This window comes from Chiloscyllium plagiosum, unplaced genomic scaffold (genome assembly GCF_037043375.1).
Source record: "Chiloscyllium plagiosum isolate Xiang-an unplaced genomic scaffold, Cpla_swu_hap1 HiC_scaffold_21, whole genome shotgun sequence".
NCBI classification, from domain to species: Eukaryota; Metazoa; Chordata; class Chondrichthyes; order Orectolobiformes; family Hemiscylliidae; genus Chiloscyllium; species Chiloscyllium plagiosum.
Genome location: NW_028270159.1, coordinates 63,517,365 through 63,531,860, shown reverse-complemented (window position 1 = coordinate 63,531,860; position 14,496 = coordinate 63,517,365). Strand labels below are relative to the sequence as shown.

General features: G+C 43.1%; 1 pseudogene; it reads left to right on the top strand.

Annotated features, from left to right (window-relative positions):
• The first annotated feature begins 561 nt into the window (after positions 1-561).
• Positions 562-14,496, top strand: part of LOC148146286 (putative G protein-coupled receptor 139) — a 34,929-nt pseudogene continuing 20,994 nt past the window's right edge.

Genomic DNA, 14,496 nt, shown 5'->3' with positions numbered 1-14,496 from the left:
TGCATCTACACCGTCTACGGCATTGTAGCAGCCTCTCAAAAATGCCTAACCCCACCGAAGCCATTAAATGATGGTCAGATATTTGTCAAAGTTAAATATAAATACATAAACCGAAAGAATGCAGCAGGCCTGGTGATCAGTCACAGATGGCGTCAGGTGCCCAGAAATTCTTACCTTGCCAAAACACAGTAGAATCAACGAGCTAGTGAAGAGAAAGCATCATCTCCCTCCCTTACGTCAAACTCTACATTTGGAAATGTACCATTCGCCCAATAGTCAGCGATGTCAGCATCCCATCCAGTCCAAGTGTTATTGGAATATGTCAGGGTGGTTGTGGAAGGGGTTAACTGGAGCTGTTTGTTCAGTGACTGTGATTAATATCAGTCTTCCTGGACTTAACAGTGTCACTGGAGGGTTTCCCTGTTCCATAATTAGGGGCTTCTATCAACGTGTTACGCCATAGTATTCGGGGCAGCGTCATCCTCGACACGATTGGGATCAGCAGCTACAGAGAGAGGGAGAGATCAGAATCTGAGAAAATTAGCCTGGAATGTTCCAACAATGGACCAGAACCTGAGAACATTAGACTGGAATGTTCCAACAGTGGATCAAAATCTGAGAACATTAGGCTGGAATGTTCCAACAATGGACAGGAGTTTATCCGATGGTCTTTACTATCTTTCTCTAGATTCGGCATGGTTAGAGTTGCAGATAGAAGGCGTACTGATTATTCAGGAAGATTACTACGCCATCCTCGCTATCCTTGGTGTTCCTGGTAAACCTATCTCTGTCAATTCTATGATGATGGTGAGGGTTATTGCTACTTCGGTTATTTATATTTAGCAAAAGCATAAACTTTCAGTCATAAACTCGACTTCGACTCTCCTTTTTACCCTAAAATGTTCTACAATTCTGGATTGTCTGTCATTAAATCCACCTCTAAAATATCTCCAGTCTCCACTTCTGCCTCAGTGCTGTTGCTGAATGAGCTTGTCATCTACCCCTTCCTTAACTTCAGACTTTATGGCTTCACTTCTCTTCTGACCTTCCCCATTACAAATATTTTGACCACAAACTTATTCTTGTCTCTACAGTTACTTCACAGCAGGGGCACTGTATCAGAGTAATAATATCACTGATTGTGTAATTCGGAGGCACAGGCTATGACTCTAAACTTATTGTTCCAAATCCTACCACAGCCGATGACAGAACAGAAATTCGAATGATAAAAATCGGAATGAAACCTAAATTCACTCGTGGCAACCATAAACCACCAGATTTCTTTTTCCTTATTTTACCGATAACCTTTCGTAAAGAACCTTAACATTTTTGCCCAGTCTGGACTAAGTGTGAATTCTGCCCCATAACAATATGGTTGGCTCCATATTTTCTTGACAAGTGGCCTCACAGTCAAGAGCAATTAGTGATGGACAACAAATGCTGGCATCCTGGGAAACAACAACATAAAATGTTAAATAAACGAAGGAACTGTGGATACTTGAGTTCTGACAAAATTCTTCAGCATCTAGAAGTGTTGTAGAATCTCAGCAGTCATGTCTCTCTGTCAGGAGGAACACAGATAACGTTTCGAGTTCAGTGACCTTATCAAAACTTAATGCAACTGGGAAGTAATATTATTTATATCAGGGATGATAAGAAGGGTGAGTGGGAGGTTTGTGTTGAATGAATGGAGGAACGTTCAGCAAAAGAGAGACAGAGCAAGAGACAGGCAAAGCAAGCAGAAGGATTGCTGATGATGAACTGCAAGAAAATAGAATGGGAAGTTATTCTAACATTTTCCCTTTTCTGATATTCCTGAATATCACGTAATTTAGGTATGTACCTGTTTAAAGTAAGTTATGTTCCTTCTATCTCTCTTCTCTGAGTGTAGTGACCAATTTCGTCGGCAATACTGGTGCTGTCCGACTAATTGCTGAGATACAGAGAAACATAATGTCACATTGTAAACTGCTTCTTTCGAGAGAGTTACTGTGGGACTGTGTGGAAACGTAACAGCTTTCTTAGCTAGGAAAAGAAACTGAGGAGAGGGAGGCATTTGCGTGCACCATGGGTGTGGGAATTTGACTTGCTGGTGTCAGTAGAAGGTCAGTGAAGTTCAGGTGAATGGTTTTCCTGGCTTTGTATTGTCAGCTGCTGGGTTCATTCAGGGGGACCTGAGGGTCTGGGGATGCCTCCCTGGATACTGCATTTACAGAGTGTCTGGGTGCATGGGAAACAAATGGATCTGAGACAAGACAGAAGGGAAGCTTTGTAAACAGAGAGGAGGTGGGCATTGCAATTTCCTCCCTGGGATTTCCAGGAACATTTGTCTAAACTGGACACATTCCAGGTGTAAAGTGTGAAGCCAGCTTGGTTCAAAAATGAGGTGCTCACTGAGCGGTGTCCCCTCCTTCAGTATAACCTGTAGCTTCACACCAGGAACAGGACTTTGCTGACTCTCACCATGAGGAGAACTGTTTCGATTCTGGAACTTTCCACCCAGGAGTGGGTAATATATACACCATCTCTGAAGTGTAGTCCTCCGATGTATTACTAGCTGACAGAAGCCATCTGCTGCTGAGAGGAATGCATTGGTTCCATCTCCATACGAGTTGGTATAGAAACTAACTTTCTGAAAAATAAGGGAACAGAGTGTCTGGTAAAAAAAATGATGGACGGCAGAACATTAGAATTAATGAAGAGTATGTTTTGAAAATCTAATTGAATTGAAGTTTCATAAGTTGCTGCATCTGATGAGCTCCATCCCAGAGTATTGAAGAGGTGGCAACAGAGCTAATGAAAGAATGACTGATTATTCTTCAAAGCTGGTTACATTCTGGAAAGGATGCTGCAGACTGGAAACCAGTTATTTTTCCACTAAATATTTAAAACAGGATGGGGAGAGAATACAGAAAACTAAGTAACTTGATTTCAGCTGTGAGAAAAATATTGTAACCTTTTATGAAGAATGTGACAACTATTCACTTGGAGAATAATGATATGATTTGGTGCATCGGACTAGATTCAGGAAAGGAAATAATCTTTGCTGAACCTGATGGGGGTTGTGAATATTGTCTGCTGTGACATCGACAATTGAGAAGCAGTGGGAGTGGAGTATTTGAATTTTCAGAATACGTTTGACATGTTTGAATATGGGTGAGTGGAGAATATTAGAGTCCATGGGTAGGTAGGGTTGGAATACATATTATATTGATTAAACATTGGGTAATGGAGAATGAGAAGAGTAGTGCATTTTTTTTCAGGTCTGAAGGCTTGTTGGCTGGCAGAAGGAACAGTGTTTTTGCAGTAGGTATTCACAAGGTATATGAATGATTCAGATGTGAACAAATAATACAATCATTCCCTTTATATCTATTAAATGGTGAGAGGTTGGGAAGGGCTGGTGCTGAAAAGAACCTCGATGTCCTTGGTCATAAGTCACGAACAAAATTCTTATGGGGCAGGAAGTAAGTGATACGTGGCACTTCATGCAAAATGATTGAAGTACCAGAGTTATATACCTTTCCCGATGGGAGTGTTTTATTGACACAGTATTTGGTGCATTGTTTACAGATTTGGTCTGTTTTATAAATAATGGTCTTTTTGTCACCGAGACAGTGCAAAGTAGTTTCACCAGACAAAACCCTGGCATGGTGGCACCATGAGGAGAGAGAACAATAACTATATGTTTAAACTGTAGCGCTTTGAGAGAATAAGAAGATGAAACTTGATGGTTTTTGACGGACACTCATTACGTCCTAAACAGCTGAATAGGGTGAAAATGCTATATTTTAACTGGATGGTTGACTCCCGAAAGTTTATCTGCCTCTGCAGTGCCCTCATGTCTATTGACAGAGAGGTACAGTCTCTAAATGAACTCTGAACACTTTAATCCACAGTTACTGTGTGAAACTGCATTGAATGTCACTTTGTACACAATACTGTCAGCAGTCACAATACCTTCATTCTGAAACACTTAACAATTCCGCACCACCTTCTGACCTCCATGGAGACCATGGGTCTGCTATATTGGAGATGGAGGACACCTGGGAAAATGGTTAAAAAAGTTGGCATCATTGCTACTGCCAAAAAAAATGTTAAAGTTACACAAATGTACAATTAATAATTAAGTCACGAGGGACAAGATGGTGCAGTCTAGCTGTTGGGTCCCTGCTCCATTTGTTTGTGAAGTTGTAGCATCTCTAACACCTTCTTGTTCCTGGGTTAGTTTCCTGTTCCTCAGTAAGTAACTCCAGATGCAAACCACTCTCTTTCTGATCCCGTGTAAGTGAGGGAGTTAGCAGATTCCTTCCCTTACTGTGTAATTGGCAAGAGGGACTGAATGAGCAATCACACGTCTTGTCCAATATTTTGAAGCGTTGAATGACTTCCGCATATTCTTGTGAACACAGATTGAGATGCCGAATACGCTGCACCTTTTACTGTCGAAATGTAGAGTGCTGTTACATGAGTGTTACCCAGACTTTACCAGCACGATATTGAATGGTGTCCAATTCTTGGTGTACATGCACACAGACTGTTTCAAGAGCTGAGGAGGGCCAACTTGTTCTGAACGTCAGTGAATATTAGCACTTCTGCTCTGTTTGGACTCAATGGGCTGAATGTCCTGCTTCCACTCTATAAGGACGCTATGCTGACAAAGTGGAGATACTTGGGCTGAGTGAGTTACACTTAGGATCTCCAGCAGAGATGTCCAACGGCTGAGATGATTGATGTGCACCGATGATAAACATCTCCCTTGTGTTGTGACTGACTCCAAAAAGTGGAGAGGTCGCAATAAATTCACAGTCAGTGCAAATTTCCTCAGATTCCTTGATGTCATCCTTGGTCTAATACTACCTTGAGTTCAGGCCCAGTCTCTCTTTCTAATCCCCCGTGTTTCCTCTTTTATTCATATCAATAGGTCATGGTGTAGAAGCAGAGAATGTTTTCTTCAAACAGAGGATAGTGAATGTCAGGAATTCCCTTACACAGAGGGTGAGGAGAGCTAGATAATTGAAAGGGACCAGTGGTGTCCCGCAGGGATCCGTTCTGAGACCTCTGCACTTTGTGATTTTTATAGCTGATTTCAATGAGGAAGTGGAAGGATGGTTTAGTAAGTTTACCAATGACACGAAGGTTTGTGAAGTTGTACATGGGTGTTTGGAGGGCTGTTGTAGGTTGCAACGGGACATTGACATAATGCAGAGCTGGGCTAAGAAGTGGCAGATGAAATTCAAACTGGTAAAGTGTGAATTAATTCCCTTTGCAAGCTTAAATTTGAATGCAGAATACAGGGTTATAGGCAGGGTTCTTGGCAGTGTGGAAGAACAGAGTGATTTTGGTGTCCATGTCTCTAGATCCCTCAAAGATAATACTCAAATTGGTAGGGTTGTTAAGAAGGCGAATGGTGTGTGAGCTTTCATTAGCAGGAAGATTGACTTTAAGAGATGTGATGTTATGCTGCAGCTCTGTCGAGCCCTGGTTAGACCGCACCTGCAATATTGTGTTCAGATCTGATCTAGGAAGGACGTGGAAGCTTTAAAATGGTGCAGAGTAAATTTACTAGGATGCTGTCTGTACTGGAGGGTAGGTCTTATGAAAAGAAATTGAGGGAGCTAGGGCTTTACTCATTTGCATTAAGAAGAATGAGAGGTGACTTGATAGAGGTGTCAAAGATGATGAGAGGCAAAGAGAGAATGAATAGTCAGAGACCTTTTCCGCAGGGCAGAAATGTCTATCACGAGAGGTCATCATTTTAAGATAATTAAAGAAAGGTTTGGGGGAAATATCAGCGGTAGGATAATTTTTAACACAAAGTGGTGGGTGTATGGAATGCACTGCCAGCGGTGGTAGTAGAGTCAAATACGTGAGGGAAACGTAAGAGATTTTTGGATAGGCACATAGAAGAGAATTCTCTGTGGAAGAGAATTTCCACTTGAAAGGCCCTTTTTAGAATTGCTCCTCATCCCTCTTATACAATCAGAGAGTCTCACAGCGTGCAAACAGATCCTTTATTCCAGCCTGCTCACCCCGACCAAACACCACTGGCGACAAGCCTCCAATCTAGAAAACAATCGGTTACCTTCAAGACAATTTTGTATCCAATTGGTTAGTTTTCCCTGGATTCCATGTCACTTGACCTGAATAATCTATTATAGGGAACCTTATTAAACGCCTTGCTGAAGTCTGTGAAAACAATATATTCGACAGCGCATTCTTCAATCTTCTTTATCACCTTTTCAAATTATTCAATCACATTAATGAGACATGATTTCCATTACACAAAGCCATTTTGACTATCCCCAATCAGTCCTTATCTTTCTAAATGGATGTAAGTCCTATCCCTCAGAACTCCCTCCAACAAACTCCTCTACACTGAAGTTCGGCTGACTGAGTCGATAATTTCCAATATTTTTGGACCGCTGTTCCCTTTTCTAGTCCCACCTCTCCACTGGCCACAAAATTAATTATATCTATGTTGGTGATATGGCCGATGATATAGTTCTCAGAGTGTGTCAGGGTCAGTGTTAGGAACAAGTCAAGCAGATTTCTTTAAGCTGCTAAAACAACACGTTTATGACCAAAACAAAGTTACTCAAACTATGATGGAAAGAGGAATGACGAGAGGATATTGCAAATATTTACATTGTTATTTCCCTTTGAAAAATACAGTGGAACACTCTCTCTCTCTCTCTCTCTCTGTCTCTCACACACAGACACACACACAGACACACACGTTTGATAACAAACTGAAAAGCAAATAATCTGCAGCGTTATCTTGACAGAACTTTGCCCAAATAATCTTCGAACACATGACAAAAGGAAATATGACAGTTTGGCCCAAATGCTGTTCTATATATAGAGTCATCAAGTCCTAAAGCATAGAGAGAGGCCCTTTGGCCCAAACTGGTCCATGTTGACCCAAATGTTCATCCATACTAAGTCCATTTCCCAGCACATGGCCCATAGCTGTCTTGTCCTTTCCTGTCCATGTACTTTCCAAATGCTGTTTAAATATTGTTAATATAAATGATTCAACCAATTACGCTGGCATCTCATTCTCCTTGTGCAACACTCTCTGTGTAAAACAGTTTCCATCGGTTTTCCTTTTATTCTTTCGCCTCTCACCTGAAACTGATGCTCCCTCGTCCTCAATTCCCCAACTCTGGGGAAAAAAAAGTTGAGTCAATTCACCCTATCCGTGCCTCTCATAATCTTGTACACTTCTATAAGATCCCCCTCAATCTCCTACGCTCGAAAGAAAATAATCCTCGCTTGTCCAACCCCTCCCTATATATCATACTGTTCAGTCCTGGCAACATGTTTGTAAATTCCGTCTGCACACATTCCAGTTTAGAAACATCCTTCTGATCGCAATGTGACCAAAACTGAACACAACACTAAAAGTGCAGCCTCACCAACATCCTGTATGACTGCAACATAACTTCCCAACTTCTCTCCTCCACGTCCTGATCGATGACTGTCAGTGTCCCAAAAGCCTTCTTCACGGCCATATCTAACTGTGACTCCACTTTCAGAGAACGGTGGACCTGAACTTCAAGGTCCCTCTGCTCAACTACACTCCTTAAGGCCCGACCATTCACCATGAAACTCCGACCTTGATCTGACTTTGCAAACATTCTTCAGCCCACTTCTCCAGTTTGATCAAGGTCCTGCTGCAATTTCTAATAACCTTCCTCACTCTCCACGATGCCACCTATTTTAATGTCACCTTCACATTTACGAAGCATGCCTTGTACATTCTGAAGAATATCATTGATATCGATAACAAATAGCAATGGGCCCAGCACTGACCCCTGAGGCACTTCATGTGTCACAGCCCTCCAGTCCGAGAGCATCCTTCCACTATTACCCTCTGCTTACTACCATCAAGCCAATTATGTGTCCAATTTGTCAGCTCCCTCTCGATTCCATGCGATTCTAACCTTCCAGATCAGCCTATCAATGGTAACCTTGTCAAATGCCTTACTGAAAACCATACAGACTATGTCTACCGTAGAGCCCTCCTCATCATTCCTGGTCACTTCATCAAAGAACTCAAACAAATTTGTGAGGCATGATCTCCCACTCACAAAGCCATGCAATCTTTCCAATCTAAAAACAATCTAAATATCACACGGTATGTGGTATTGGAACTTGCATCATGAGTAGATTTTGTACCTTTGTCATTGAACTATGTTGACAAAAAGCAAGTGTGGCATGGTGGTTTAGTGGCAAGTACTGATGCCTCATAGTGCCATGGATCCGGGCTTGATTCTAGCTGTGGGTGACCCTCTGTGTGGAGTTTGCACATTCTCCCTTTGTTTATGTATGTTTCCTCCGGGTGCTCCATTTTCCTCTCACAATCCAAAATTGTACAGGTCAGGTGAATTATCCATGCTAAGTTACCTACAGGGTGAATAGACAACAGCTGTTCTTTTTAGTCAAAGTGTCAGCTTCCTTACAGTCTGAAACCAGGGAATGGAGAATGGTAAACAGAGAAACATGAATCAACTACTTCACTTCTGTATTCACAGAAAAAGGCATAAACAAAGCCTTTCCAGCAATAGGAGAAAACCTGAGACTGAGGAGAAAAGTATATAGGATTAAATTAGTAAATAAACTAATTTGAAGAAATTATTGGAACTGAAAGTAATGGGCAGAGAAAAAAAAAACAACACACATTGATAAAATGGGAAACATATTTGAGAAACTGACTGGTAGATTAATTACAGAAAAGCAGTAGAGGTACTGAACTTAGATTTTCAGCGAGATTTTTAATAGAGTTTCTTTTGGCTAAGATCAAGTGTCTGTTCATAACAGGACGGGTGTCGAGTTTCCAGTCATCACAACTAGTCGAGATCATCGCTGGATCATGATTGCACGTTGGAGGATCTTTGGTTGCGCTGCCCTGCTCTTGGTGAATCTTCATGCTCGCTTTGGCCTCACGCCAATTCAGGTACCAGCCAAGCTAGGAACTATGACCTCAGCAGCTGGCCGCAGACCAGACCAGGACATTCGCAACACAGGGTGACTGTGAAGAAGGTGGAGGATCGTACACCTGTCAATCGGATGTTGTTCATGAAGAAGATTTTGCTCGAGTGCTGCTGATGTGAAGCAGCCGATGTGTGCTGCATGTAGGCTTTTCCTGGGGCAGGTTATTTCGATGTGACCTTCAGGAAAGTGAAGCAGTGTGAGCAGCTCCAGAAGGTCTTCAAGGAGAAGGAAGGGGAGCCTCTGTTCTCTATCTTGTCAGCTGTTGTGTGTGCGTCCTGCGCAGAACATTCGGGTTGTTACGATTCATTTGTACAGCTCCCACTTTCCAGCAGCTGATGTCCTCACTTTCTTGAGAAGATACCTCCAGGTTGAGGCAGAATGCACTGATGTGGTTGACCCTTTCAGAATCTAGACCAGCAAGTGGCAGGTCAGGGTAACCCTGAGGGTCGATGCCATGGGAACATCCTCTACCCACAATCCAGCTTTGCAATCGGAGGGAGCAGAATGTACATGACATACGAAGCACAGCCAGAAGTGTGCTAATTCTGTGGTAGGTCAGGCCACATTGCGGCTGACTGTAAGGTCACTATCTGTCGGAACTGCAAACAGGAGGGTCACCCGACCAAGGAGTGCAAAGAGGCCAAGAACTGTAATCTGTGTGGAAAGGCGTACCACGTGTACACGGCCTGCCCAAAACGAGCGTCCCCCACCAACGCACAGATGGCCAGAGGTGAATAGTGGGCTCAAGGAGGGTCATCACCAAAGATCAGCAAAGCACCACAAATCAGCAAGGGAACGGTATCTGGTGGCACCCAGAAGGAAGGACAGGCTGGAGCGGAGCAGACAGCAGCCAACAGGTAGGTACAGCAGCCGATCCAAGCTTCTACAGGTCAGATGGAGGCAATGGAGGAGGATAGAACCAAGGAGGCAGAAGAGTGGATTCTTATAAAAACAGGAGGACGAAAACGTGCCAGGCCCCCAAAACCTACTAGCAAAGGGGAGAACAGCAGCTGCACGGTGAGGATGCTGGTCGCTCTTCGGATGGTGAAGATGGGTGGCACAGTGGCACAGTGGTTAGCACTGTTGCCTCACAGCGGTGCTGCTCACAGAGACCCGGGTTCAATTCCCATCTCAGGCGAATCTCTGTGTGCATGGGTTTCCTCCGGGTGCTCCAGTTTCCTCCCACCATCCAAAAATCTGCAGGTTAGGTGAATTGGATATGCTAAATTGCCCATAGTGTTAGATGTAGGGGGATGGGTCTGGGAGGGTTGCGCTTCGGCGGGTCGGTGTGGACTTGTTGGGTCGAAAGGCCTATTTCCACACTGTAGGGAATCTAATCTAATGAATGGTGGGCTCAAGGAGGGTCATCATCAAAGAAGAAACAGAGCGCTGCGGGGAGAAAGGAGGGCAGAACCTCCCAAATAGGAAACGACGAACCCTATGAGGTGACTGGTAAAGGCCACCCTCTACAAGGTGAAAACCAGGAGATACCCACCACCCCACAGCTCAAGGTAACTTGGATCAGCATTCATCTTCTGATCTGAGCTGAGGATTAAGGAAACCATTGTCTTCTTATGTTAACGCCAAATTTAAGGAAGATCCTTTGGTACTCTACCTGCAATAACTTATTTTTGCTTGAATTAAAGTCGACTCCCTGCCTGTGTCCTCTCTGCCTCCAGAGTCTTTGTCCCTAGCTGGGGAATCTCGCTCCTACAATAAGCAAGGACATACAGATCAGAGGGTAAACTAAAAACAGACTGACGCATACAGGCTACACCACAAATGGCATGCAATAGGCAAGATCAACGTGATTAAGATCAGCACTATTTGAAGTCAGAGATTCCATTCCTCAGTTTAAAAATGGTTGGGAAGATGCTCTTGTTGAGCCGTTGGTTTGAGTGTTTAAGCTTCTGTACTGTCTGCCTGATGGAAGAGATTGTTTGTGATCCAGAGTGCAATGGGTCTTTGGTTGCCGTGTAAATGGAGTCAATGGACGGGAGGAAGGCTTCCTTCATGGCGTGGGCTGTGCACACAACCTTCTGTCATTTCTCTTAGTGTCCTGGGTTGGGATGTTGCCACACCAGGCCATTATGCACCCAGATGGTTTACTCTCAGTGGTGCATTTGTAGAAAGTGGTGAGAATCCTGGTGGGCATGCCAAATGTCCTGAGCTGCCGGAGAATGAAGAGGGGTTGTTGTGCCATCTCGACTGTCACATCTACATGGAAAGTCCAGGACAGGCTATCGGTTATCTTCACTCCGAGGATCTTAATGTTGTCCACCATTTCAACTTCAGTTCCATTGATGGAGATGGCGGCATGTTCTCCTCCTTTTTTTCTGAAGTCATTGATCAGTTGGTTAGTTCTGCTGATGTTGAAAGAGAAGTGGGTCTCAGTGCAGCACATCACAAAGTCCTCTATTTCCATTCTGTATTTTGACTTGCCATCATTACATATCTATCCGAATATGATGGTGTCATCAGTGAACATGTAGACGGCATTCGTTCAAAACTTGGCAATACAGTCGTGGGTGTACAGGGAGTATAGTAGGGGGCAGAGGACACATCCTTTGGGATTTCAGTGTTGAATATTATCATGGAAGAGACACACTTACCTATTTTCACTGATTGTGCACTGTGGGTCAGAAAGCTGAGGATCCAATTTCAGAGGGCAGAGCCGAGAATACGGTCAGGGAGTTTTGTGATCAGTCTGAAGGGAATAATGGTGTTGAAGGTGAACGTATAATCAATGAGCAGGAATCTGACGTGCGTGTCCTTGTTGTCCAGATGAACCAGGGATATGACACCCGCAATGGACACATTCCGCTTGTAGGAAAATTGTAGTGGATTGAGGCAGGCTGGGAGACTGGAACTGATGTTGGCCATGACTAGCCTCATAAAGCACTTCGTGCAGCCCCTGGCTGCTGCACGCTAAAGAGAAATGTCCCAGCTTATCCATATTCTCCCTATGACTCAGACCCTTGAGTCCTGGCAACATCCTTGTAAAGTTCCAGTTTAATACCATCCTTCCTATAGCAAGGTGACCAAAACTGAACACAATGTTGAACTTGGAACTATTTGCAACTGTAAGTTTTACTCTGCTGCCAATTATTATGCTGCTGTGATATTGTTTTATTATTTGTGTTATTCTGAAATCATGTTATTAATTAAAACTCCTGATGGCAATTCCCTCGGGTGAACATCCTCCTGACTGCTTGAATTTGAATCAATCTATTTTGTTTGGACAGATATTTTGAGGCCTCTGCATATCAGAGAACAGGAAGAGATAATGGATGTTTGTGCAGTGGGTGTCCTTGACTGGACCAGCTTGTCTCCCCAGGCACCTAAAGCTGTCATTGTGGGTCAGAAAACCTCAGAATTGTTACATCACAGAAGGAAGCTATTCAGCCCATTGTAGGTCCTTGAACATAGAACATTACAGCTCAGTACCTGCAATATTCTTCAGCACTACCCACAGCTCCACCGACCTTACTGCGAACTGTAAATTTACTAACTTATCCTTCCATTCCCTCATTAAGGACATTTTCAAGAAGACAAAGAAGAGTCGTCCCCAAACAGACTTTTACAGTATACCACTAGCGACTGAACACAACGATGAACATTCCCCATCAACTACCACCCTCTGTCTTCTTTCAGCTATCCAATTTCTGATCCAAACCACTAAATCACTCTCAATTCCACATCTCCGTATTTTCTGGGAGAAAGTAAGGACTACAGATGTTTGAGATCAGAGTCGGAAGTGTGGTGCTGGAATAGCACAGCAGGCCAGGCAGCATCCGAGGAGCTAGGAGAAAGTGAAGACTGCAGATGCTGGGGACCAGAACACTGATTTCTGATGAAGGGCTTACAAATGAAACATCGACTCTCCTACTTCTTGGACGCTGCCTCATCTGTTCTGCTTTTCCAACGCGACACTCTCCATATTTTCTGCATTACGCTAACATGGGGGTCATAAAAACGTTTTACTGAAATCCATATACCCCACTTTATCTCATTCACCTGTTTACTCACCTTCTCAATGAACTCAGTAAGATTTGTGAGACATGACATACCCTTCACAAAACCTTGTTGACTATCACGAAACAAATGATTCCTTTCTAGATGATAATAAATCTTATCTCTTATAATCCTTTCCAACACTTTACCCATAACTAAAGTAAGCCTGGTATATAATTACCAGGGTTGTCTCTTCTCCATTTCTTGAACAAGGGGACATTTGCTGTCCTCCAGTCTTCTGGCTCTATTCCTGTAGACATTGGTGATGTAAAGTTTCGAACCAATGTTGTGTAACCTCCTCTCTAACTTCTCAGAGAATCCTAGGATTAATCGCATCTGGCCAAGGGGACTTATCTATTTTCACACTCTCTAGAATTGCTAACATCTCCACCTTTCGAACCTCAATCCCATCTAGTCTAACAGCCTTTACTCCATATTGGCCTCGATAGCATTGCCTTTCCAGTGTGAATACTGATTTAAATATTTATTTAATGCCTGTTCTATCTCCTTGGACTACACACACAACTTCACACTACTATCCTTGATTGGCCCTAATCATAATTTGGTCATTCTCGACATACTGATAGAAAGTTTAAGGGTTTTCCTCGATCCTACTTGCCAAAAGATTTCTCATCCTCTCTCCTGGCTATTCTTTAAGTCCTTCCAGGCTAACTTGTAACTCTCAAGCATCTGAACTGAGCCTTCAATTTTCATCTTTGCATAAGCCTCTTTCTTCCTCTTGACAAAAAATTCAACTTCTTCAGTAAACCACAGCAGCCTCAGTCGACCACTTCCTTCTTTCCTGACATGAATAAACTTATCAAGGACACACAGTAGCTGTTGTTTGAAAAAGCTCCACATTTGAATTGTGCCTATCCCCTGCAGTTTCGTTCCCCATCCTATGCATCCTAAAACGTTTCCTGATCGCATCATATTTGTCTTTCCCCCAGCTATAACACTTGCCCTACGGTATACACACCTGTCACTTTCTATCGCTAAGGTAAGCATAACTGAATTGTGGTCACTATCAGCCAAGTGTTCATCTACCTCCAAATCCAATACCTGGTCTGGTTCATTACCCAGTACCTCTTCCAATTTGGCCTCGCCCCTTGTTGGCCTATCTACATACTGTGTCAGGAAACCAATGGACAAAAGCTGACCCATATAAAGTAATTGAACTGTAGCGTTTCCAGTCAATATTTGTAAAGTTAAAGTCCTCCATAACAACTACTCTGTTATTTTCGGATATAAGGATACAATAACACGGAATAGACAGAAACAATTCCGCCCTCCAACTTTGTTCCACAATACCACTGACTCTTTCAATCAAATATGTATGTAACCCAGCATCTGTTGCTGTCTCAGGAAGCATAACACCACACAAACATTAAAGATAGGAACAGAATTAGGCCATTCGGCCCATCAAGTCTGACATGCTATTCAATAATTTCTTATATGTTTGTCAACATGATTCTACTACCT